The 27,191-nt window shown below is 41.1% G+C and overlaps 1 long non-coding RNA gene across 1 annotated transcript in view; it reads right to left on the bottom strand.

The window, feature by feature from the left end:
- Positions 1-26,980, bottom strand: part of LOC121943937 — a 36,387-nt gene extending 9,407 nt beyond the window's left edge. Inside the window, exons 1-2 of the long non-coding RNA XR_006105879.1 lie at positions 26,642-26,980; positions 12,098-12,193 (exon numbers count right to left, since the gene is read on the bottom strand). This is a non-coding gene — a long non-coding RNA (uncharacterized LOC121943937). The remainder of the gene's footprint in view (positions 1-12,097; positions 12,194-26,641) is intronic.
- Positions 26,981-27,191: the final 211 nt, after the last annotated feature.

The following is a 27,191-nucleotide window of genomic DNA, read 5'->3' as shown; positions in this document are numbered from 1 at the left end:
GAACATTTCAACTTTCAAAGTGGAGAGAGAACACAATGCCCTCTGCAGCCTAAAACACTGAATACATTATCAACATTTTGCACTCGCACTTGAATATTCCAACAGGTAAAAACAAACAAGCACGCATACAGTATACACTAAGGAAAATGCAATGTTTTTTCCCTCTCTTTTAAAGGTCAACACACAACTCTGCACCATTCAGAGGCACTTTGAAGACCAACATAACACTTTTATGCAAGCACTCAGTGTTAAAAGAGATAAAATCCACTTTACAGGTCCTCAGCAAACAATAGAAAGTATGTACATTGTGATGCATTTTACATTCATCCATTGATCATGCATTAGCAAAGACGGTCTGATAGACAAGTGGACTATAAGCAGGAACCTTGTATTTCATGTTCAGTGTAATCAACATGTATGTGTTTGTGTGTGTGTGTGTGTGTGTGTGTGTGTGTGTGTGTGTGTTGCATAGGTACTATTAGCAAGACTATAGTAGGATTTTACTTGAAAATTGGAAACACATGCACAGACACAACGATGCAAAAACTCACACACAGTCACAAGATTACACACAGCAAGCAGACACACTGGTAGCAACACAAGAGATCCCAAAAGATACTAAAAGGGGAAAATCTAAACTTTTATTACATAAAACAATCAATTTTGTTTTTAGCATTTCATGTGGTGTGGATTTTAGCTCTATATTGTTATATAGAATGAAGGTCTTTCTGTTCTTTTGACAAAAAAAAAAGGTCTTAAATGGGCCAAGAATAAATCCCTCGCAGACAAAGAGGAACCATAGATTATAAGTATTTATAGAATTTTATGATTTCTATTTATACTATACATATTGTAATTGTTACCAAAACACAAAGCATTCACAAGATACACACTGAACAACACAGTGCTCAATGTTTTCGCCTTGTTTTCAAGATAAACAAATGTAGAAAAACCCCAATAATTTTTCTGTTGATGCAAAATGGCACATTTCATACCAAAAAAAAATGCAGGCGTATCCATAACAAATTTACACAGCCAATTTCTATTACTTGTTTAGACACAAAAATTGTTAAAGCATATGGCCTTGGCAGTCATCAGAAGTTAACTGTTCTCTCTGTAAGTTAACAGAGGAAAGCTGCCCATGTAAAATGCACAGGTTGTGTTAAAGGTATACTATGTGTGATTGTCCTTTAAAACAATGCATAGACTAGTACAGGAATAATTTCTCTTAATTATCACTTGTGCCCCACTAGACATGCACAGTGGTGTATTTATTGCAAAGACTCTGCTCTCTCTTTCTAATTTTTTTTTCTTCCAATTATCTAGACGTTTATGGGTGTGTAACCCCTCATCGCTTACATCAGGTTGGGCCTTTATAAAAGGCATCAACCGGGTAACAGACAGTAAGCATCACGCATCCAAGACACACACACCAAAAAAAAAAAAAGAAAGAACACCAATATAGAGAGGTGAAACCACAAACAAGAGTGAATCTGTGTTGGCCTTTATTTCCACTTTCACTAGCGAGTGTGTTCAAATACAGTTGCCAACAATCCTGCATAGTGCATCTTTAAATGTAGTTCTACAAAATTAAATAAAATATAGGGTTAGGACACTGAGGTCAGAGTCATGTGCCTGATTTCTCAAAAAGAGAAAACAATTTAGTAAATGATAGATGTTTTATTGGAACAGCACAAGATAATTAATTTTTTAAAAAAGTGTCACCATGTATACACTGTAAAAAAAACCCTATTTGTTTTAACTTAAAAACTTTAGTGTCTGGGCTGCCTTAAAATATGAGGTTGACTGAATTTGAGAAGACAAGTTGAGATAATTTCGTATTGATTCAAAATTGCCTCTCCTATTCAGTCAACTTAAAAAAAAATTAAGGCAGCGCGAACACTAACTTTTTTTATGCTAATATGGATAGTTGAAAAAAGAATCCAACCTCTGAATTAATTGTTTTTTGTTTTGTTTGTTGTCTGTTTTTTCAGGTCTGATCGGATCACTTTTTACTTTACATGCAATATTTCAGCTTCTAAAAGTATTGGAAAATCATGACAAATATCAAACACCATTCTAAAGGAAATGTGTTTAGATCATATAACACCTTGTGTTTGACACTACATGGCATTATGTTACACAGCATAAAGGAAACTCTCTCTCTCACACATACACACATACACACACACACACACACACACACACACGCTCTCTCCAGATGGTCATAGCATTTAAAACAGCAACAACAGACTCCCTGAACCCAAACCTGAGGCCATCTTCCTCTCAACACGCACTGTCCTCAGAAACAAAAAACAAAACAAAAAAACCCCACAAGTCCTTCACTCTTTATACAATTTAACCTTCCTCTCTTTTATTTTTCCTTCCTCCCCTTCTCCTTCATTTCCTTTTCATCCCTCCATTTCCAACTCTGCCTGGAACTACAGCAAAGTTCCTCAGTGAAAGCAGTGTGTTCTACTCACCACCGACACTTTTACAGATCCCCAGCAAGACAGTGGTGATTTGTGCCTGTGTTAAGGCAGAACTACTTCTTGCCTCTTTCACAATATAGATTGCTGCCATTATCTGGAGCTATTCCTCTAGCTGACACAAAAAAAGACAAGAAGAAAACATGGTGGGGGGAAAAGGATGAAGGAATTTCACCCAGCTGCTGTATGAATTACTGATGGGACCTGAGTGACAATTTGGTATGCAATTGTCAGTGTCAGTCACAGAGACATTGTCATGTCTGATTCTCATCTTGTGGAGCCGAGCTTTACAGTGTGTTGTCAGAGGACAGTTTTCCATGGAGGAAGTCCAATCAGTATCACAACCTTTTATTGGTTTAGCTGGGTCTAAATGGGGTTTGGAGCCTCATTTTTGGTTAATATATGTGCTATTACATATAAACATACATTCAAACACACACATATTGAGCCAGGACCTTTGACTGTAGCGAAATCTGACTAATATTTCAACTAATGTCGAGTGAATGTGGCGGAAATGCAAATTCAACACTGTCCCCTTTCACACAGGGGAATCAAATCAAATCTTTTGTGGCCGCTGGGCATTGAGGGTGGGAAAAATGGCGAGGCAAGGGGAATCCTTGGGCCACTCGTTTGGGCTGTGAATGAGTCTGTGCCCAAGCGGGAGAGATGGTGTGCCAGTGGTGTGCTCTCTGCTAATTGATTGCCTCTACTAACAAGAGCATAATGTATTCTATTGTGGTAATCCTTTGCCCATGTTCATTAAGCCAGGAAGCAGCGTGATCTTTTCGTTTTTGTCTCGCTCCTGCTCCCTTTTCTCTCCCCTGCTCCTCTCACCACCCCCTCTCCCGATCATCTCTTTTTCTTTCTCGCTCCTCTTCTCTCTGCCTCTCTCCCTCCTGCGTCGAATGGGAAAGGTGATGCAAAGGTGGTATGACAGGCAAAGCATCCCTCACCATCCCAAATGCAAAAACGAAGAGGAACAAAGGACAGATGGAAGGAATAGAGTAGGTGGCTGGTAGGATGATGCAGGAAGGAAGTATGGATGAAAGGATGAGAGGGGAAAGATAAGGACGAGAGATGATGGCTGAGAGGGTAGAAGTGGTTGGAAACAAGAGGAAGGTGATAGGAAAAGAAGACACACTGCAAGTGTGAAAAAAGATCTGAGAAGCACCTTTCGCCATCTTCCTCCATTTCTCTCTTTCTCTCCACTTCCCGCTCACACCCCATCCTCTGTTCCTGTCAGGTTCCCACTTGCTCCTGCTCCCCCCCCAACTCTTCCTTTTACCCCCCTCTTGCCCCTTTTTCACCCACCTCCCTTCTCCGCTTCTGCACCCCATCTCTGGTTTGCCTCTTAATAAGAGCTGGCGGGACAATAGTACCATTGTTGCCCGTGTTTGGGAACCCTGGACTGAAACAATCGCTGTTTACCCAAGCAGTGGCACAGTCTGGACCCTCTCCTTCATTACAGCCGGGCCAAGTCTGATTAAGTCTGTTCCGCAAGTGCTCCAATAAGCCACTGAGCCAGCCACTACGACTCATCCGCTCTCCTCCGTTTTCTCACTCTCCCTCCATCTCTTTCCACAACACTTTCTCCCCTGTCTTTCTTCTAAAATCAGAAGTCACAACTTTATTTGGATTTTCTCACTCTGTAAATCCATGCATCCACTTTCTGGCATTGTTGCCTCCTGATTTACATATTATCCATCACCATGAAAACATTTACCATAGAAGGTGTGAAATAAACACTGAGCAAAAACAGAGCAGAGATAGTAGATAAATGATAAAGTATTCCAAAAACCATTAGTTGAATCTGATCTATTTTCAAAATGACCTTCATAATCTAGGACAAAGCTAATTTCTTTATTAAAAAATCCCACTAGGTTTGAATATGCTGCAGGCAGTGGAAATATGACTGACTGCAAGAAATAAGAGAAAACTCTCTTTCCATAATGGTCTCACATCATAAAAAAAAAAAAAAATGGCATGGAGGTAGTGTTATCAAGCTGATGCTTGTGGCGGAGACGCACTGAATCAGTGGATTGAAAGGCTTTTCACTCAACCACATCCCTCAGCTCTGTGGCTTGTAACAGAAGTATGCTACCAGCACTATGCAAAACAGCATCATGAATATGCGTAATTAGGTGGGACTGGTGTAATTTTTCTGGGTTATGGGATGTGACATTTGTGGGCCAGGAGCATACATCAGCGTAAGCACGACTGACAAATGCATAATCCCTTTCTCTGCAATAAGGCGTTTTTACACTTTGCAATACAAAATATACAGTTTGCCTTCATACACTTAACAGCCACCTGCAAAAATGCACAAAGTCATTCAGACAAACATAAACACAGGGGCACATCTGAACAGTAACACATTCACAGGCATGCACACATATGCAGTAAAAGAAACTGTAAAAGCAATGTGCATATGGTACTAAAAGGAAATCTGTGCATTTGTACACAAATATATACTCCAGATCATGGTCCAATATTTTTAAAAAGCTGTGTACAAGTAACACAACAACAGAGAGACGGATAGCCAGGACATTTGTGTTTACTATAGTAAAAGGAGAAAATAAAACATGGGTTGTGTCTAAAAGCAGGAGGATATCAGAGGGACACAATTACTCAATGATGATGGAGGAAACCTGAAATAAATAAAAAAAATCAAAAAAAATCAAATATAGCCTAGACTTGGAAGGCAGGACACAAAGACTGCTATTGCCAAGCAACAAGGTTAAAAGAGGACTGATACGCATGGATGTTTAACATAATATGCTACTAGATATCAGCTGGTAATGAGCTTTAGATGTTGTTTGCGACCAGGAAATGCAGCACAGCTGATGAGAGAGTCCAAGCAAATTTCTCTCCACACTTCACTATGTTGTTGAGAAATACCTGGAAATCTAGGAAGATTTTTTTTTTCTTTTTTTTGGGACATTACCAAGCATCTATTACACTGCATGCTTTTTTCTTTCTCTTTTTTTCTGTATTCAATTTAGATGAACCTTCAAAAGAACTGAACATGTGAATGCACAAATAAGGACAGGGACATGAGCATAGGTACACTGACAAAAGCATCTATTAATAATTGGATCATCTTCTTACACAACCAGATACACACTCACGAATACACACACATATGCATGCACTCTTTCAACACACCTCTCTGGCTCTTCAGAGAGAGCCAATTTATAGATACTGTACTGAACCCCCCCACCACCACCACCACCTCTCGTCTCTCTCTTTGCCTTGCCATGCCCCTTTCCCTTTCCCTATTCACCCACACACACAGGCACAAACACACACACACACACACACACACACACACACACACACACACACACACACACACACACACACACACACACACACACACACACACACACACACACACCGGCACCCTGCCACAATCCACCGCCCTGCCACACATACCGAAGGGGAGGACACATCCCTCATAGCACCCAGGAAATTAACTTGACATTTGATGCAGACAGAAAAAATATATTTCGGTGGGGGTAGGAAAAAAAAAAAACAAAGTGTACTAAAGCAGAGATAGCATAAACCCATCCCTTGTTCACCCTTCCCCACCCAACCCCCCTTAAGCCCAGGGACGCATTCGAGGGGGATTTCAGCGATCTGCAATGCAGACGCCACTGGGTGCCCACGGAAAAATGAGCTTCATCTTTTGCCTGTCCTTCTCAGTGTATGCTATCCGTCCCTCTTTGTTTCTATCTTTTATGATGCCGGCGCTCCATTTTCCTATCCACTTTCCCTCCCTTTGAGTTTGTGTCTTTCTATTTGGGAGGAAGTTGGAAAAAAAAATTGTGCAACAGTATTGGAGGATCACTTGATGGTTCATGCATTTGAAATTAAGGCACACCCTGTAAGCCGCTCCTTGTGAATACAAATATCATTAAGCTAGGATGTTTAAAACTGTTTTTGCCGTGCCATTTCTTTCAATTTAGCATTTATCTTCCAATATCCTGCTCCCTAATGCACACTAATATCCCTCTACTGACTTGTTATATTTAAACAGCTTTGTAAATCTGGGTTAATCCCTCTAAAATTAACCATCATTTTAGGAAACAAACAACAAACATATGTCTACCAGTTGCAATTTTGTACAAAGCAATATCAGCAGCTGCTCCTGTTAGTCAGATTACGGTGCACCTATGATTTCATGCGATCAGACTAGAAAATAAAGTGAAGTGTGATCGTGCATATGTTTGATAAGATTAACGATCGCATCAAAGGCCGCATAGTAACCTCGGCAAGGAGCCCAAACACCACGAGCGAGAGCAGGCCACAATTAATACATCATTATGCACTGCTACAGTTTACACCCGTGAACACACACAACACACAGCAAGACCGCCGACCAGCCAGTGTCTGTCTCAATAACCCCAGCATTAGACATGCAGGAATGTTAACATCATTATGCACAATTGCGAATGTCTGTCTGTCCCCCCCCCCCCCCCCGCCTTTTTAACACCCCTTCACTATTCTGTCTGCGGGTGTGTGCGTGTGTGTGTGTGTGTGTGTGTGTGTGTGTGTGTGTGTGTGTGTGTGTGTCTTGGAAGAGGGTGGCATTATTTAAATATGTTTTATTGTATGCAAGTTGAAACAAATCACCGATTGTTGTATGGCTGTGAGAACCTCTGACTGCGATATTGTTAAACCATGTCTACATATCAGCATTTTGTCGAAGTAAAGCTGCAGGATTCATTTCACGAAAAAAAAAAAAATAAACGTGTTGCAAAAATTATTACATTATTGCATTAGGATTTCATTGCATTTTATTATATAATTCTAGGATTTATCCACAAATCAGGATTGAATACAGAATATGAATTAATCGGTGATGAAAAACACATGTATTTTTTACACCACACACACACTTTGAACACTCTGCAATGCTGTGTTGTATTATAAATTATAAAAATGATGATATATAATTTAAGATGAAAGCAAATAGGCTTTTAACTTTAAAGTGTGAATGTTTTGACACTTTCTGTGCTGATGCATGTCTGAAATTGTCCTGATACAGTATTAAGGTAACCCTACAAGTGTGTTAAATATTCATGCTGAGAACCAAATCAAATATCCAGGGAAATAATTATGATAACATTTTTCTTTTCGTGGCTAAAGGAAAATGCAGACAGACCTAGTTTGTCATTACCTAATCCCCCCAGTTAGTGAACACACGTGAATATGTCACATGTTTGATAAAGTTGAAGTTTTTACTGGGAGGGTGAGGAGGAGAGGACGTTTTCATTAGCGCTGGTGTTACTAATATCTGTTCGGCATTTCTCTGAGGCGGTAGCCTACGGCCAAGATATTGCATCATCCCAACACACACACTGCAATGTTATTTGCAGCCATTGTATCACATTTGCATTCGTTGTGTTTTAAGTGAAAACTATGCATTTTGTTGCCTTTAAAAAAAAGAACAATTTCTAGCAAAAAAAAGAAACAATACAAAGCTACATATTGTTTAGTCACTGGGAGTATAACAGATCTATCCAGTATAGCACCAGGAAACTCCTCAAAGTCTTGTTTTATTGTGCAGAAGATTTAGAATCAGATTCAAAACCAATATATTTTTTGTTATCTGCCACAACTTAAAGGAAGATTGTCCGGCAAGTGTTGTATACAAAGTCCTTGGCATCCCTCTGCTTATACAAACTCCCCTCCTGCCACCTCGCTATTCCTTGCTGCCAGCGATTTGCATTCATTTGCATGATTTTACGATGTGCATATCCTTTGTTCTGACTGTATGATGATGCAGAAGAAACCCTCCCTACGCAGCGCTATTACACAGCCCGCTGAAAGCTACTTGGATATTACATGAAAAAAAAATGAAAAAAAACTGCAGTTTTATCTCTTATAATTAGAAACTGATAAGACAAGATTTCCACAAATACCGGACTCATCCTGTGTTACACCAATGATAATGTAGTGCATCAGAATGAGGGAGAAAAAAAGATGAATATGTTCTAGTTTTGTGGCATTTTTGAACAACCATGGAAAGGACATATTGTGCTATCGCTAAGAGGCATGAGCATCTGCAATATATAGCACGGGGAAGGGATTGCATCCAAGCATGAAATATGGAATTACTTGACAAATAGGAAATAGGAAAAATTATGGATGGAAACTAAATCATTGAAAAGAAAAAAAATACCTCTGACATATTTTACAATATTTCATATTTCGGTTTTAGTCATTAATTGTAATTGTTTTCTATTGTATTACCTCATTTACTTACTATATTTACTGTGCAGAATTGTTTATTTGGATGTTTGTGACCTACTGCAAAGCTTTCCTGTATTCTGGCGTCTTTTGTTCTCGGTTGTTGTTTTATCTGCACACACACACACACACACACACACACACACACACACACACACACACACACACACACACACTTTAGCACTCCTTAATCACGCAGACACATGCAGAAGACTTCATTAATCGCTGTGGGCATGCACTGATGATACAGAAGCCGGCCTTACAACACTGGAGGGTTTACATCCACGATTGCAGGCGCCACATTATAAATACTTACCCCCGCTGGCACCCTAATAGTAAGCAGCTGTACTCCAAATATGCATGTCTGATGGATGATTATGAGTATAGCATAGGAAATGAGGCAATGCAATGTAAACAAACTATACTGTGTAGTAAACACTCTGTGTGTTCATGGGTGCTTATCTTTATGTACTAAGGGAAAAATTTACACCATAACTGTTTTTGTGATATCTTAGCTGTGAAAAATATCAATCACAACCACAGAAATTTTAAAATCCTTCAAAAAAAACAACCCTGTCCTTATTTCAAGTGGTAACATTCCCTAATATTATCACATCTGTATCTGCGATGAAAGGAAGATGAAATGAGGAAAAGCATGAAAATGAAAAGCCGTCCTGGTTTCCTGTTTCAGCTTTAAACCCATGACCCTGCACATAGGTAATGGTTGATGTGGGGTTAGATGTTACTCGTAAAAAAGCCTTCCTCTCTAACTAAATAATGCAGTCCGATATAGGGGTCTAATGACCCTGACACACTTTCAGCTGGGCTTTTAGCTGAGAGAGTGAGGTCTATCTAAGATGACATCTTCGCACGTATAGAAAATGTTTGCAGTTATACTCCACAGATTTACTTTATTTTATCAGATCATCTATTGAAAACCACTGAAACTGAATTCAAAAGTCAGTTTTTAAAGTGTTTGATATTTAAAGCTGTTGACCCACCTCTTTTATGCAGTGACACAATTCTGAAGTCTCACGTATCAACTTCCTCTTTCACAAAGGGCTAGTGGTTTTCACTTCAGCCCTTTAACATCTTTGGTCAAGCTGATTAACACTATCAACAATGATCCTGGCTACACTCAATATTACCTATCATGAAAAAGCAGAACTCCTAAATGCTAAATTATGCTGGCATACCAGTATGTATACAGTACAAACTAAAACAATGTTGAAGATATGAGATATTCCATTTGAAGCAGCACTATGGCTGTAAAAGCATTAATTTTATACAAAAAAGTAATTTGTGGAAATGTACTGCAGAGTTCGCTATAAGACTCCATCTCTCTGTGGGATTGTCTAGATGGCTACAGACTTGAGCACTGACTTTTCCTACCCAGTGACTTGCCCTGCCCTTCTAATTGGCCCTTCTGAGCAGTCCACCAAATGCATGTGAGTATTGGGAGTAATTAGGACGAGTAACACCACCGCACACTGAGGCCCATGGGCGCTGACATACTACCTCTTCTCTTCGGCCACTTATTTGACTTTATTTTTTTCTTTTTTAGCATCACCAAGAAATAAACTTTTGAACTCTGAGAACTCTCAACACAGAACATGGGGAGTCATGGGGGTATTTTTATTTGGTTTAATTTTTGTGGCACTGTGTGGTTTTGTCATACCATCTAGAGTGTAAGTGTGGCATAGGTAAAAAAGTGCTACTGTATATTTTCTGCTGACAATGACATATGTCAATCAATTCAGCTAGTTGGTCACCTAATATCCCAACCCTCTGCACCACCTCAGCCTCTGTAGAGGTCACCCAGTTGTAAGAAAATTGGGTCATAGTTGAAATAGCAAAGACGGTAATCAGCTGCTGCGAACAGCTAATATAATAAATATTTCCTTGTCATGAGAGCGAGCTCAGCTCATTAAAATGTTTGTCTCTCTTCAATAACACAAAATGTCACATGTAATAATGGCTGGAGGTCTAATTGATAGAGGAAGCTGTCCTGCACGCTATGCAAACAATGTGAGGGCGGAGGGCAATTACTGTTCCTGCAAAGATTTCGATGGCTAGAGGAAATTTTTGGAAACACTTCCTGGTTGTAGCTACTGTTGGTTTTTGTGTTGTGTTGTTGTGATGAACAATGAACAGTAACCTCTGTTTCCCCTGTGCTTTTTGTCTTTGGTATGGACCACAGGGCAAAGAATGGGTCATGGGATTTGATATTGCCCACATCGCCTGAGCTCCCTTCAAACCACTGTGATTCTGTTTACTGTGTCCTCTGGACCACTACTAACATCTATGCCTTTATCCAACACACATATGGGCTAACTTTGCTGCAGGCAAACAGACACACACGGACACACACTCACACATCAGCAAAGATAGGCACGGAGGGGTAAAACAAAACTCCTGCCAACAAAGAAATTTGGCTGTGTTGACAACATTTTCAATACATGCTCAAAATGTCTCCCCCAATATATTGATAAAACATTTAAGTAAATAAGTAATATTTTGCTAGAGAGTGTCAGTAACTGCATGTGCTGTGTAGATCGGTAATTACACAAAGGTAAGCAAACATTTTTGCTGAAAATGGGCCATTTACTAGGCGAGTACTAACCAGTCCACCATCACTAATGTTATCTATCATAGCTAACTTACCTGCAGTAAAAGCCATAAATTCACCTTGCAACTAAAAATGGTGCTCAAGGGCAGATTCAACTAATGTCAATGTCTTAATTATGTTATATTTGTCACATAGCCAACGTGAAGTCTGAGTTAAGTGTCCATCGTTTATGATGCGCTACATGTGTAATTTATGTAGACAGTACCCTAGTAGCTCTTGATTACTGCATAGCTGTATAGTATACTGTGCTGTACTTGCTTATGATAAATAATATTAAAGGAAATGTAATTTAAAATGTATCTATTTTACTTTATTTATTGACTACATTGCTACGATCTTGCAGTGCACCCACAAATACCAAATAATACAGTTTAGGTGTGATTACACTGCAAAAAATATCTGAAATTACAGAGAAATATCTGTTTTGACTAAAAAACAAAAACCAACAACTTAATACTTAAATTCTGTTAGCTTAAAATTTTAAGGCAGCCCAGACACTTACTTTTTTAAAGTTAAAACACATAGTTAAAATGCTTTTTTTTCTGCCTGAAACAAAAATGGACAGCACTCAAATGCACAAAAACTAAATATTGCAATGGTATTGCATATGGCAACATGTGGCAAATATGGGCTGTATTGTACACACACACACACACACACACACACACACACACACACACACACACACACACACTCACATTTTGGTTTACTAACCCGAGCTCACCTCATGTGCGTCCGGTGTTGAGCAAAATCCCAGAGATCTTGTGTTGACCTCTACTTCCTGCTGCCTGCAGTTCTCCACAGCTCCATTTCTCCATCACTGCAGCAATGAAAGACACACACACAGGCAGGGAGTGAGTACGTTTACTGAGAGTTAACCTTTACATGTGAATAACTCCTGAGCAAATCGCAATTAGCATGGTTTCCACTAAAAAGAAAGATGGGGAAAGCAAACGCACAGTTATATGGTTGAAAAAGGAAACAGAGGTAGCATTTACCATCTCTAAGTTGACTTGCAGGAATTCAAATTGGCAATAACTTTGTGCAAATGTCTTCTTAACATTTACACTTTGCCACAAATAGCAAGTCAAATGTGTTGCCTTTATTTACACAAGCAGCTGGTTTGTAGATTTGAAGGTCATTGGAGGTATGTTTTTCATATTTTAATAATATTAATATGAAACTTAGGTAAAATGTTACAGGTCTAAAGTTGTATAATTGGCATAAAGATACTCAACTATCTTGTATTTAAACTGAGTATAAGGTCTTCCAAGCTAACTCTCATGTATGCTAATGCTGTTTCAGCAGCCATGTTGTTGAACCCAACAGCCCTTGAACTCTGCCTCCCCTCCCTGGAGTAAGGAGGTCAAAAGTCAAATGTCAAAGCTAAAGGACAAGTCCATTTGAGGTCAAAGGTAACTATAAGAGATTGTTGCAGCCAATAATTAGTTTGAGAGCAAAATTTCTGACCTCACACAGCAACATGCCGATAAACTTAGAGGCATTCCTAAATAACTGGGTGTTTCAGGTTAGGTTTTTTTTTGTTCTATTTTTTTTCTCCTTTTTGGTCCTTTAACTCTGTAAACACATGTGACTGCTGACATTCTCCTTATGTGAAGAAAGGTTTTAGAGAACCATGTCAAAAAACTGGTCAGATGTCATACTGTTGTTGCATAAGAATGACAGAGTACTTTTTATTTTTTTGTTTTTATATATTTATAGATAGCCATATATATGTGTGTGTGTGTGTGTGTGTGTGTGTGTGTATATACACACACACACAAACATATATATATACAGTATATACTGTACATACTTTCTCTCCTCTGGTTTTCTTTCCTGCTGTGTTCCCAAGTGATTGTGAGAGGCTCTTCTAGCATGTCAATATCAAACTGACAGATGCCACGTTTTATTAAAGCTCCATATCAAAGTGTGCGCGCACACACACACACACGCTTGCACTTACACTGGCATGCACACTATCAGGATGCTGCATGGCAATAATCAATAATGTAACCACTCAAGAGTCTTATGATTGCTTGCTTTTATTTATGTTTTTGTTTCATCAAATACAAACTCCAAAAATGCATTAAAACCAAAGATCTTTCAAAGGAAAACATGAACACCAGCTGACCATAATCTTTAGATTTCAAATAACACTTCTGCGTAAAAGGAAGAATCAATAAAACAATTAAGATATCTTTATGCAGGGCATATTCTCATATCCCCCACTGCAATGTTCAACACTTCTGAGTGTGTTTTGCGGTTGTGTGGCAAACCAGAGTGTGTGTATGTGTGTGTGTGTGTTTCTAGCCCTACGGCAGGGTTTAGGGTATACAGCACCCCCCCACCCCCTCCTTCTACCTTCACCCGTTCCCTTTGCGGCTTGTGTGGCTTGTCTCATCCCATCTCCCTCCTGCTCCTCTATCTCCCTCCTCCGCTCCGCTCCCTTCTCTACTACTCTGCTTCTAGCCTGTGTGTGTGTGTGTGTGTGTGTGTAGTGAGTGGGGGACAAGCCGCAAAGGGAACGGGTGAAGGTAGAAGGAGGGGGTGGGGGGCTAAAGTGGCGAAGACAGTGCCAAGAACCATCTCCTACTTTCTCTAAAGCAGCAGTGTGTGTTGATGCTGAGGATGCTAAATCTAACGCAAATTGCATATATACGCATGTATACGCATCACACACAATCACACACTCAGGCAATGTAAGATAACATAAAGAGAGACATATACAAGACCCACAAGGATTCTTTTTATAGTGGGAAAAATAAAAACGATGTTTAAGTGAGCTGCACTGATTTGAATCATAGCGTAAGAAATTCAAAATTGGAAAAACGACATATCTTGGCTTAAGTGATGCAGAACCGACTGTGGCTTTCTCACACTGTGTGACTCCTCACCAATTGCACCTTCCTATATGACAAAAAGAAGTAGTCATAGAACAAAAGCATTTCCTATACGAGAGGTGTGTCTACTCTCCACCCCGGTGGCTTTCAGTGTTTCATTATCCAAAGTCGAGGTCTGCTTTGCCACCCAGCTCCCCCATGCTGCCTGTCTCATTTCCTCCCGGTAACAATCCATTAGCCAACGCCAGGCTCAAACACGCAGCCGCTTAATTATTCTCACTTCTTTGGCAGCACGCCGGGGCGTACCACTCATCAGAGGAAACAGGGGAACAGCTGATATTGTATATATGCTTTATGCATGTAAAAAGGGACAACAGTTTGACTACGACAAGGACACACAGCCCGCACAGATATAATATCCACACTCCCACTTCCACTATATGAACACAATGACTTCTAGACGAATACACGAACAGCAATATCTACAGAAACTAATTTACACATCAAATTAAACCCAAACTCTTATTGTAACAATAGTCAAATACCTCTGATAACATACTTTGTGGTGAGCCGCATGCGTGTGTGTGTGTGTGTGTGTGTGTGTGTGTGTGTGTGTGTGTGTTGATGCCTGAAAAAATGGGGATGATGTGTGGTATAATTCATCTTGAATAATTTCCTGCACATTCTTCCTCATGCTTTGCCTCAGGAGCACTTCAGGATGAAAGGGAATGCTAATGCTGTGTCTGTATCTCACTGAACAATGTGTTTGTGGGCTGTACGTGTGTGTGTGTGTGTGTGTGTGTGTGTGTGTGTGTGTGTGTGTGTGTGTGTGTGTGTGTGTGTGTGTGTGTGTGTGCGTGCGCGTGTGTATGCCGCCTCACTAAGCACATTTATGATAATTAACAGATAGGAGAGGTCAGCTACAGTATGTGTTTGTGACAGCGATAGTGAGTAAGAGAGAAGGAGACAGAAAATGATAGGGGGAACAGTATAGCGCTGATTTACATAAATTGGCAATATTGCTACCGACACCCCTCTTCTGCTCTGAAGCATTTTTATTGTCATTTTTTGTGTGATAGTTTGAAGAAATACTCTCACAAAAAGAGCAAGTTTTATACTGCTCAGAGCAGGTTAAATTCTGCACCTTTATCCTTAAGGTTTAGGTAAGATGATAGTAACGATGATGTATATGTTGACTCTTTTTTCTATGACATGTGGCACTTTAAAGTAGAAACCACTGGTTGAAGATTACAGCAATCAAATAATTTAATTAACACTGCAAATATGCACATCAATACATGTGCCTTGAAATATTTTCAAATAAAAATGCTTTGTGTGTCCCATTATATTTTGTTCAACTGAACAAAATCAAAGCCAACCTACATTTCTTGGCCTGAAAATACATGGTAATGGTAAACTGAAATTCTAAAATATTAGCAGATACCCGTTAAGTTCTGATACCCACGGTGCTAGTATTAGCGCCCGTACCCAATAAATGGCATGCAGTGGAAAGCTAAACACAGGCCGATCTCATAGGTGACAGTAATCGAGGGAATTAATGCAAATGAAACGCTCAGCATGCATAGCTGCCGATGACAGTAATTGAATAATCGACTTTCAGAGCCCCGTGTTCCTGTGCACATACCGCACAGAAATTTGTATGCGTTAATGTGTATGCGTGCGCGTGTCTATGCCAGCGGACATTTTAGGTCTACCCTCCTCACACTCTCACTACTGCCAAACGCCTTAAGATGGTGGCACCTTGAGGCAGAGAGAGACACTCGTAGAGAAAGCCAACCTCCTCCTCCCTTTCCCTCTTCTTCCACCTCGGGTCCTCACGACAACACAGGACAGGCCCCCCTTCCTAACCCTTAGCCCCCCTAATAAATATTTAATTCACCCCTCTCTAATAAGGATATTAGGCGAGTACACCCCAGCCCTGGCGTATATGCATGAGTCCTTTCTCATCAAATTTACATAAAAGGGCCAGATGCTAATGCGAGCGTAGCAACTACTGCTCACTATTCTATATGCACTGGTACTGGCTCCTTAGTCCGAGAGCCCATATAATTTAATTGCCGAACAGCATATATTTTTCAAATGGTTCCCCGTATTCAAATTGCATCTAGGCCTCAATACCATATGCTTTACAAAGAGCGCAAAGGCAGGCATATTTTAATTGTCGTGGCGGCACGACTACAGTATTTATGCTTATTTAATGGTTTCTGAAGCCCCTCCTCTTCTTGGAAATGATAATACGGACGTGCTTATGCATAATATGAAAAAGAAAAAAATGCATGTGTTCAGACAATGAATACAGGTACGTTGGCTTTTACAGAGTCAGAGCTTGTTCAAACATTAATTACTATTTCAACAATAAAAGCCAATTAAGGCTTGGAAACTGCATTACGCTGATAGCGTTTACTAATGGGAAATTGAGAGTGAAGACAGTGAGAGACAATTAGCATTATAATTTACAAACAAGTACCTTGATACTGACAGATCGTGGATGTACATGCGGCGCCCTGTATATAAAAAAAACAACATGCAGACCACTTAAATGCAGAGTATGGCATATAACGTGGTGAGACTGAGCACCCCGATGTTTGTAATTAATAGAGGATGAATAATGCAGTGACACGAAATATATTATTTACACCCTTTCATCTTCGAGGAAGATTCAAAGCATATTTCAGATGCAATTATACTAATTTATTTATAGTGCATAGTATTTGCATAATCAAAAGCCAGCGGAGCACAGATATCCTGGAAGACAGGCTGACAGCCAGCTTCAGACCTGCAGTGCAAAAATAGTATTTATGCACATGGTCTTATTGTGCACTACTGCTGCCACAGTATTGATATCTAATCATGCAGTTACATGGCTGAAAGTATTTTGTACTTGTTGTTAGCGCTGGCATTATAGACACACCATCAAATAACTATATGTATCATCTAAGGACCAATGGCTGGTTATTTTGAATTCTGAGGGACTGCAAACATTATTATGAGCTCACACAGAATTGCTTGCATTACACGTTGTGATTCAACAAATTACCGTAACAACGATGTTACATGTGTATTCAATATAAACATTTTTTTCTTGTCTATAGATGATTATAAATGTGTGTTTCTAAGAGTAAAACAGACAGTTATTCTCCTCAAATCAAAACACTTACAGAACTGGATGGTTTGACTTCCCAAAATCTCCTTTTCTATTCCTTATTTTTCTTTTTAATTTCCTCTAATTTTTTTTCAGTTATCAGTTCTGCGTTCTGTTCTTAAATTTAAGGAAATTTAGGAAGTTGCTGGGGCTGACTATAAACATTCTGAAGGAGGTTTTAGATTAATTAGGCAGGTTTGGATAAAATATAGACTCAGATGTTAGCAATATTTGGGGACAACAGCATCTTGGCTTCACTTTGGTTGCGACTTTCAGCCTGATGGACAATTAAGGGAATAAACACAAGCTCCCAATTTCAAATAGGCTGACTATATTTACAGATAATCATGAAATTAGTCTTGGAGCATCTGTGTCATGAAAGTGGTGCTGCGCTGATAAATTTTCTGGGAATCATTTTTAGTTATAAGCTGAGGTTTCACTTAGTGTTAGAACTGTAAATGTCTGCACCTATTAGATGCATATTATTCTGTGTGTCATAACTACCAAAGAGATCCTATCACACAAGCTGAATACTCAGCACGGCAGACACAGACAGCACAACTTTCAAACACAGTCACATTATGTTACGTATGGAACAGATCTTTGACGGTCGAGGTGGAATGTCGGCCATGCATATCCACGCAGTTAGCTGATGGGGAGGGCCATACAGCGTGGCAGAGCACAGCATGCCTGCTGCTCCCCACAAGACGCTCAAGTGGCCATGCATGATGTCATTAAAAAGGGCCCAACCATGACATTCCTCAGTGGATTATTGGCAAGTTATGGCTGGCTAGTCTGTTATGGAGGGAGGTCGATCAGATCCCTGTTAATCACCAATGACACTATTAATAAAGCCGATGACAGCTTTTGAGTGTTTGTGTGTGTCAGTATGAGTGTAAAAGACTGATGTACAATCTCAAGACTTTGCTCTAGTATATGTGTAGTATATGTACACACAGACTCTCACGATGCATTCAGCGGCTTAGTTGACATCATAACTTCAATTGTTGAAAAAATAAACTAGAGAAACTTACAATAAATCAATTAACCAATGCATGTATGGTTACCTAATAGGAAACACGTTTGAACGCTATAATGTGTCTACACTGCGCTATGGAGCAAGGGGGTGGGTGGCAATCTTTTTTTTGCATAGAGCAATCTACACACACACACACACACACACACACACACACACACACACACACACACACACACACACACACACACAAAAACAGAAACCAGGAATCTGTCCTGCATTGGCAGGGGCTGATGCTGCCATGCGCACGGTGATCTCACCTACCGTTGCCGTGGCGACACCAACCAGAGGGAAAAGCCTTATTGTGTGTGCGCATGCGTGTGTGTGCGTGCGCTTGTGATTGTGACAGAAGCTTGAGCTGGAGGAAGAGAAGAAGGAGAAGGAGGAGGAGGAGGAGGAGGAGAAGGAGGGCCTGCAGGAATTCACATTGTGCCTGGCTTGTTTAAGGTTTATGCCTCATTCACTTACTAGCCTTTATCAGGGGGAATTCTGAACCAGCCCTTTCAATTATCAAGGCAATAAATCCAGCATGGCTGTGTCGTTAAAATAGTGGGCCAATGCGTTAACAGGGAAAGGGTGCGTATATGGGAAACGAAAGGGTGTATGTCAATTAATTTGCATAAGCTATATAGTGAGACAAAGATAAACAGGAAGGAAACCATGAAGGGCGTCATGCATACATGCTCAAACGTTGACATGCATGCATATTGCACGCATGCACGCAAGCTCCACAACCACTGGCACACCACTACTCTTATTTCTCTTTAGGCAAACAGCCAAAATAAACTCCCCTACTACCAGCTGGTATTGTTGAATTCTATTAGTGATGAAGAGCTAACTCAGACTATAGGGGTCATCTGCTCATCAATGGGTGGCGGTGGCCTGGCTTGCTCAACAGCCATGAATGCACTGAATTCATTACCCCTGGTGCACAGATGGTGTCTGGCTGCCTGTCTCAAGTTCAAGTTCATGTCCAGGAGACACAGACACACACACACACACACCACACACACACACACACACACACACACACACACACACACACACTCCCACACACACACACACACACACACACACACACACACTGGAAAAGAGAGAGAGAGAGAGAGACATGGCCCAAGCCAGACAGGCGACGTTGTTGACTGAGACACAGCTATTGTTCCCTTTCATCAACATGATGTAGTGGCCTCACTAGCTATCCGAGACGCCCAGGTCGGTTAATCACACAGCAAAACATACACACATGCAAACGCAGACGTGCATACATAGATGCACATGGAGCCTCTCGCCCCGCCATAAGCCTCAGCAGCGTGAAAGCAGCCCCTGCATGTCTGCTCAGTTAACCTGGAGGAAATCGTTTTGACTGTAGCTGGATAATATAGCAGATGAGGCTTCATGGTAGCTCTGAAAATGACAACTTTTCCGACTGAGAAAAGAAGCCACATATATATATAACCACTTTGTTATTGCAAAACAATCTGGGAGTAGGCCGCAATGAGTAGCAAAAAATACAGCCATGCAACACATACATTAACAAATGGCACCCGCATGACGACTATATTCACGTCCTTTGTCTGGCACAGAAATTACCCTGGGCCGATAAATATTATAAACCTGCTCTTGCACCTGCCATACACAGCACAGAGGCACAGAGGAAGGCACATAAAAACTCCGGGCACGCTCACATAAAATATGCTGATTGCCCATCCAATGAATATGAAAACACCTTCCATGGTCGCCATGGTTTTGTTACTCAACATATCACGTGACAACAATGGCTGCGGTGCACTGTATGTGTGAGCGTGGAAGGAGGGCACAGCCAAGCGCGTAGCCCCCATTTACTGAGGAGAAGGAAAAGGGACCGTCACCACCCATTTCAACACGCATAGTCAAATCACACGGCTATATTTATACATATATATGGAAATGGGGCGCTGTGAAATGAATGGCAGGGCCTTTCTTTCTCACCAACATGCTTGTATGGCAGGGACACTTCTATAAATAATATAAAAGCATACTTTTGGCCAACTCACACACTAGAAGACACAATTTATCCTCATTTACAGAGACACAAGAAGGAATATAGAAATGCACCTTTACACTATCAGGTAAATTTAAATTTTAGAGATACGGAGTCATCGTCACTGATGGAGAATACAGTTCATTATTTTTAAGGACTCGAGGCAGCAGTGGCTGTCAGTGTTCATAAAAAGCACTAATGTGAACCATAGTGGTGAGATTTACTCAATCTCCAGAGACAGGCAGTAAACATCATGCAAACCACTGTCAACCCATACTGCATCTCTCCTCCATGCAGCCCAGGAGAGTGGCTGAGAAGAAAGATGCATGCAAGTGTGATTTGCAGCTGTTTGGGACATGTGATGCTGCTCTCTCCTGGTAACAGCACATCCCAGCATTGCATTGCACTGCACTGCATTGCATTGCATTGCATTTCCTATTGACTGTGTGGACAGAGGTCCTTTTTTTTTACATGATGCTTTGAAGGACGAACCTACAGGTTAGTATTGTGTAAGGATGAATCAAGACAGATATTTAGTTTTTCTCGTGTACACTGTGTTAAACCTTTTAACCTCTAAAATATATACTAGATCTGATAAACATAGGATTAAATATAAAAATCAAAGAGCATGTACGTCTCAATTTCTTGTTTGAAGAACTCATAAAATGAGCCACTGTACTGCTAAAAAATAGCAGAAAGAACTGCACGGTTTTTTTTTTGAGAGGAGCATGCTGTTGTGAAAATCTTAGTGAGTGATATGAGATGTTTAGTCACAGATCCTAAGGTCTTTTTTTCTACTCCTCTGGGTTGACATTTAGTGTGGCCTCCAGACTTGAAAACAGTGTTCCCTTTCATAAAGCTAGACGACTATTTCAGTAGACTTAACCCAGAACAATAAAACTTGTTTTATTCAGCGCTGCTCAACCCAAATTGTGTTCTCAAATTTTCTTTCGGGTAAACGACCTGGTATTGTGTGCCGTCTTTGACAGGGGTCGGGAACAAGAGACACTAGTTTTGTCTGACGGTGTGAGAAAGTCGGCAAGAGACCTTTTCGGTCAAAGGCGGTGTTGAATTCAGCCACTGTGGCTCTGTTTAGCACTGCACTTGAATAATCCCCTCTAAGAAAAAAAAGCCAGCATCACAGATTAATGAACAGAACTTGAACCATGACTTAATGAGATATATTGACACCTCAACAACTTAAAAGACACGAACAATGTTAACTGTAGTGATAACAATTAATTCTCCAATTGTCAAAAGATGTAAAACTATCAGGCCTGTTTTAAACACGTGGTGTACACTGGTGTTTCAGCCTATCATCTGACAGATGCAGCAATCTTCATGTGCCACACAGCACCTCAAGGTGTGTGTGTGAATGCGGTGGGATAAACGTCACTTGTAGATGATAAAATAAGCGCAACTCAGCTATAAGTGCAGAACGTGTTAAAGCATTAATTAAATTTTGCCAGGAAGAACACATCTGTTGCAACTACTATATACGTTTTAATATCTCACATTGGCAATATGTCTTTTGACCCATCAAAATGTGTGTTATATGTGAGTGTCGGTTTATCATTAAAACACTGATCTGTATTCACTTTTATGTTTTCCACCTGCAATTTTATGCTTAGAAATAATATGCTCCTGACAAATATCCCCCCAGCAACCTTGAGCTCAGATGCGTTCACGGTCAAGTTCAAACGCAAACAATGCACCTACATGTCATCTATTCAAACGCCCCAGACTTCTTTATGCAACATTATCTGCGCTGTTCCTAATTCTCAGGAGAAGTACAACGCCTGGATCCGCGCGCTGAAGTGGGGCCACGCAGGATTACAGAGTTGCAGCACATCCCTTTCAAATTCATAAACCCGCATAGTTTTAAGATAATGACCCAAAGTCCTCATTATCAGTACAATTGGCGAGACATTACGCATTCAAGACCGTTACTACTCCAAGTTTAGGAGCGCCGCGTCGGCTGGGGCTGGGAAACGTCGCCTCTTTCTTTGGGGATGCAGATGAGTCTGGTGCACTTGACGTCTTTTCATGACCCCTGTCGCCCCCATCCCCCTCCTCCCAGCCCCTCCAGGCCCTCACGGCGCTGTCTGTCATATTGGGCCTGGGCATGGCATTGCCACTTGCCCCACCGAGCGTGGGAATGGGATCGTCCAGTCGTTCACATCTCCTGCACTGCGGTTAACGGAATCAATTAAGCAGGCCCGACCCCCCCACATTTCCCCAATCCCCTCACACACTCCCTCCCTCCTCTCCTCCCTCTTCTGCCACCTCCCTCCTTCTCCTAACCCCACTCCCCCATCTCTCTCTCTCAGTCTCTCTCCATTTTTTGTCAGTTCAGTATACGTCCTAATTATTGCTGTTTGGGATGCCAGCGCCGTTTCCTGGCCGGACTCGATCATGCTGAAATAAGAAGCAGCGCACACGTGGGTTTCCACACAAGACCTAAATGTCACTCTTTCATTCCCATCAAACAACACTCGAGATGCGCCTGGGTTGAAATTTCATTCAAATTATATAATATCACACGTCATATTATATGATCAAATATGCTAAAAAATATAAGCATGCAATATCAGGCCTGAAGGGAAGTTTAGAGTGTGTGTGTGTGAGTGTGTGAGTGTGTGTCTAAACATGTTAAAATGTGGATAGGTGAGCGCGCGCACGTGTTCACAACAATAATGCACATTATGCTCTCTGAAAAAGTTATTAATCAAATTATAGAAAGTGCACAAGCAAAGCTGTCCTCTCCTGGTGAAAATATCAAACTGATAAACTAGTATGTACATCGTGGGAGAAAAAGACAAAATTTAAAAAATATATAATAGAAAATATCTACAATCTTTGATCCATGGGAAAATTGAGCAATATGTCATGAGTCCTCCACAAGTCCTCGACGAGTCTGGAAGTAGTTTTTACTTTCGGTTATCTAGCTTTATGACGAGCAGAACACTCATACAGCTAGATAACCAAAGATAACAACCCACTTCCTAAATCTTCAGCAATAATCCACATGTAAATTTCCTCTTCTGGTGTCCAAGTTTCCATCTCCCCGAACTCAGATATATTAAGCAAAAGTCATCAGCGTCCTTTTGCAAGTCACATTGTGTATTATATTCCGTATATTCCCTTTTTGCCATTGAGGGCCACTATTGCACAGCCTGAGCTGTTATACACCCGGCATAAAAAGGCGGCAATTCTTGGAAAAAAAATGATATATAATCCCAATGTTAATGTCATATTCACTTGACATTACCCAATATTACCGAGCTGAAGTAGGCCTTGAAAATCGCGGGTAAGGTGCAGTCATCCTTGCACAGGGGCCCTAATTTGCAATGCAAATAGCTCCAATCCCACAAAAGGCTCTTTCGCCTCTATTAAGTCGTTGTGGCAGTAGCAATAGATATCCTGTGAGGCCGGCGGAGAAGAAACAAGGTAGAGAAGGGGGGAAATCCGGTTTCCTGTGGAAAATGCAATAACGGCACGGGGAATTACGACGCAAATGTTTCGGATTATGAAGACAGGAGCTTGTTTTTGTGGCCAAAGAGTGTCAAGTTGTCCGTTCACATCCAGCATGTACTTAAGGAGAGATAAAGCCGATGACTCTGAGCCAAGGGGTCCGTTCTGCAGGCTGCATGGTCGGTCGGTCTGAAAAGAGTGGGGAAATAAGGGCCATCCCCAAACGACAGGGGGGCTGGGGGTGGCCAAAATATGGACCAACCCCGGTGAGGTCAAAGGCCTCGGACCACGACAATGTAACTGCGGTGATGTCATGAAAAAAATCGCAAATGCACCCTCCTATCCATGCACAATCTCCATCCATTACACTGAGCGCGTTGGAATAAGTCCGCCTCGCATCGAGCAGCCTGCTCTCTCTCACACAGGGATGAAAATGGATGGCAGGGACACCATATGTTTTTTTACACAGCAAGAGAGCGATTCAACTGCTTTTGATGGAAGATACGAACAGATTTTGTAGCTGTCTATTAAACAATAAAAATGAGAAAACTGTATGAAGGGAGCATCCCAGGAGCTGCCTGAGCGCCAGCGTCTTCTGTCCATCCAATGAAGGCTTACATTTTCTATTCGCAATAACACGCTTCTAGCTCGCTCATCTCCTTCTCATATAAAAGGAACCACCGTAGGACTTAAATTGCTCTCACGTACTCGGTTTCGCGTCGAAATCCGTACTAGCCCCGTGTGTTTTTTGTCATCGTCGCATCCGAAGGGTAGACTACAATGGTATTCAGGTAGGGAAGCTGTGGCGATGTCGCCTCACGCGGAGTAAAGCCCAAGCGCTTCAGCGTGTACCTACGCGTGTCAGCCCCGCTCACTTTAACCACAGAAATGTAAGTAGTTTTAACCGATAGCTTAGCACAAATGGGTTAATATATAGGATCTTTGGAAGTGGGTCAACAATAACAAGCAGCGGAACATGTGATGGATCATGCGCAGCAGCATGCAGCTGCATGTTACCGAGTCAGTTTATGTGCACAACTTTGATTCTGTTCGGACCACAAAACACTCCCAGTTCAGAAAAAAAGTTAGCCTCTGACTGTAATCGACTCGCGTGTGTCTGCAAGTGAGTGAGAGCTTGTGTGTGTGTGTGTGTGTGTGTGTGTGTGTGTGTGTGTGTGTGAGAGTGTGTGTGTGCGCGCGTGTGTGTGTGCGTGTGTGCTTGTGTGTGACAGGCGGTGACTGAATAACACCGGCGTATTTTTCCATGGCATCATCAGCTTTTTTTTTTCCTTCAGGTGTCCCATTCACTTGCTATAGTTTTAGATCTGGCACAAGTTTACTCTCGTTTGGTTGGTGGGAGGGGCGAGGCAGTGGTGTTTTAATGAGCAAATATGAGTCACAAGGCCTGTGCATTTCAATAAGGCAGCACTTATTATAAACAGCACTTAAACGTTCAACCACAGCTGTTGCATTCTTCTATCGATGTTTCAGTCATTCTTTTCTAAATAGCATATTCCACTTGCAACACACGGCAAAAAAAATGTCCAAATGTCACTTAGAATCGTCTAAATTTACTAATTTACGCATACCTTGCTCATCCCTTTATTTCCACAGATCCACAATCATTCTGTCAGCTTGATGCAGATCTGATGAATAGTAAACTGCAAGGCCAACTTAATATCATTAAGATCAACATTATAAAGCACACCTCATTAGTGTAAAGGAGGCTTCAGAATAGGCCTCCCACACAGAGGCCATGGTTTAATCACAGCACACAATTTTTAAAACTTACAACCTGCTGATCCTCTTGAAATTATAATAAGCTGTATTTCCGTGAGGGTTAATGATACAGTGCTGAGCAGCCACAAAAAAATACCGGAAGGGCGCGATTCTATTCGTATTATTAGCTACATTATTTGAACTAACAAGGCTTTCGTGCGTAATCTTGCATGGATAAACTATACAATGAACGCTTTGTATTCGATACATTGTGTGGCGATTTTGGTGACCTTATTCATTAAGTGTAGCCAAACTTTTGACTTCTGTTTCAGTACATTACTGGAGAAAAAATAAAATTAACGTCGCAATTTCTATGTGATTTGCTGATTTCCTTCTGCGCGTAAATGAGTCGATTTTTATCATTTCTGTTAAATAATCTCGCTCCGAAATCACATTTCTCACACAGCGTCTTCACTGATATAGGCCTAATAATAATGATCATTACAGTCAACACCAGCTTTAACAAGATGTTCGTTTTATTCTGTTTTAAAACTAGAGCAACAAAAGCAGAAAAGCAGTGACGCGTCTTCTGCTTTGGGAATATCGCCGATTTAAGTCTGAATTTAATTGCAGAAGACAGAATAAAACGAGTGAAGCCGACCATAAAGTGCACAATATTGAAGTCATCATTATTGATATAAACACAATTGTGGCAAACTTTACTAAGTTACCCGTCAGTATACAGTTGCTTCCAAAATGTGCCAAAAAAGTCTAATCAGTGCGCCCTAATTCCAAACTGTAAGCAGGCACTCGCAGTCACAAACTTCATATTTCTTTCTAATTACGTGGAATCTCACCACGTTCTGTATTAAACTACTAAAACTATTAAAACAACAACTACACACATTTCCTATCGATAACCTTATATTTAACTTTTACGCACATGGCAAACCTTTACGCACACGACTGCCTCACACGCAGCCTATTAATACAGGCACAAAAGTTGCACTTACTTCCCAAAGGTGGGTCAAATCACTGCAATTGACCAGAAAGCGTCCCAAGCAGGAGAAGAACAGCTGGGTCCGTGTGTACCGTGATGTGGTCCTATATGTTCCCCCTCAAATATCCCAGCCGTATTATATTTGGTGGGGGGGGCATCACTTTAAAATTGCCGCTAACACTCAGTAGCCTGCATTAGGCGTGCTTCGGCTGCTCTGTGCAAAGCATGAGCATATCCCAAGCACATGATAGACGAAGAGAAGCAGGGAGGGAGGGATGGGGAGTGGGAGAGAGATGTAGCGAGAGAGACAACTTTCCCATAACGTCTACAAGCACCAAATAGAAAAGTGCATGCACAGTTGAGCTCTCGGAGTGTGCAAGTTTTTTTCACCCCCCTGTTGGTGGTGGGGTGGGATGAGGAGGGAGGAGGTGATGATGATGAGGAGGAGGGGTGGTGGTGGTGGAGAGGGAGGAGGGGATGTAAAGTCCATCCTTCTGTGTGAGGAGAGGACGTGCTCTGAAATTCAAACAAGTTCCCTCGGTTCTTTTGTTGCACGCACGAAC

This window comes from Plectropomus leopardus, chromosome 6 (assembly GCF_008729295.1).
Source record: "Plectropomus leopardus isolate mb chromosome 6, YSFRI_Pleo_2.0, whole genome shotgun sequence".
Lineage (NCBI taxonomy): Eukaryota > Metazoa > Chordata > Actinopteri > Perciformes > Serranidae > Plectropomus > Plectropomus leopardus.
This window is presented reverse-complemented; position numbering and strand designations above follow the sequence as displayed.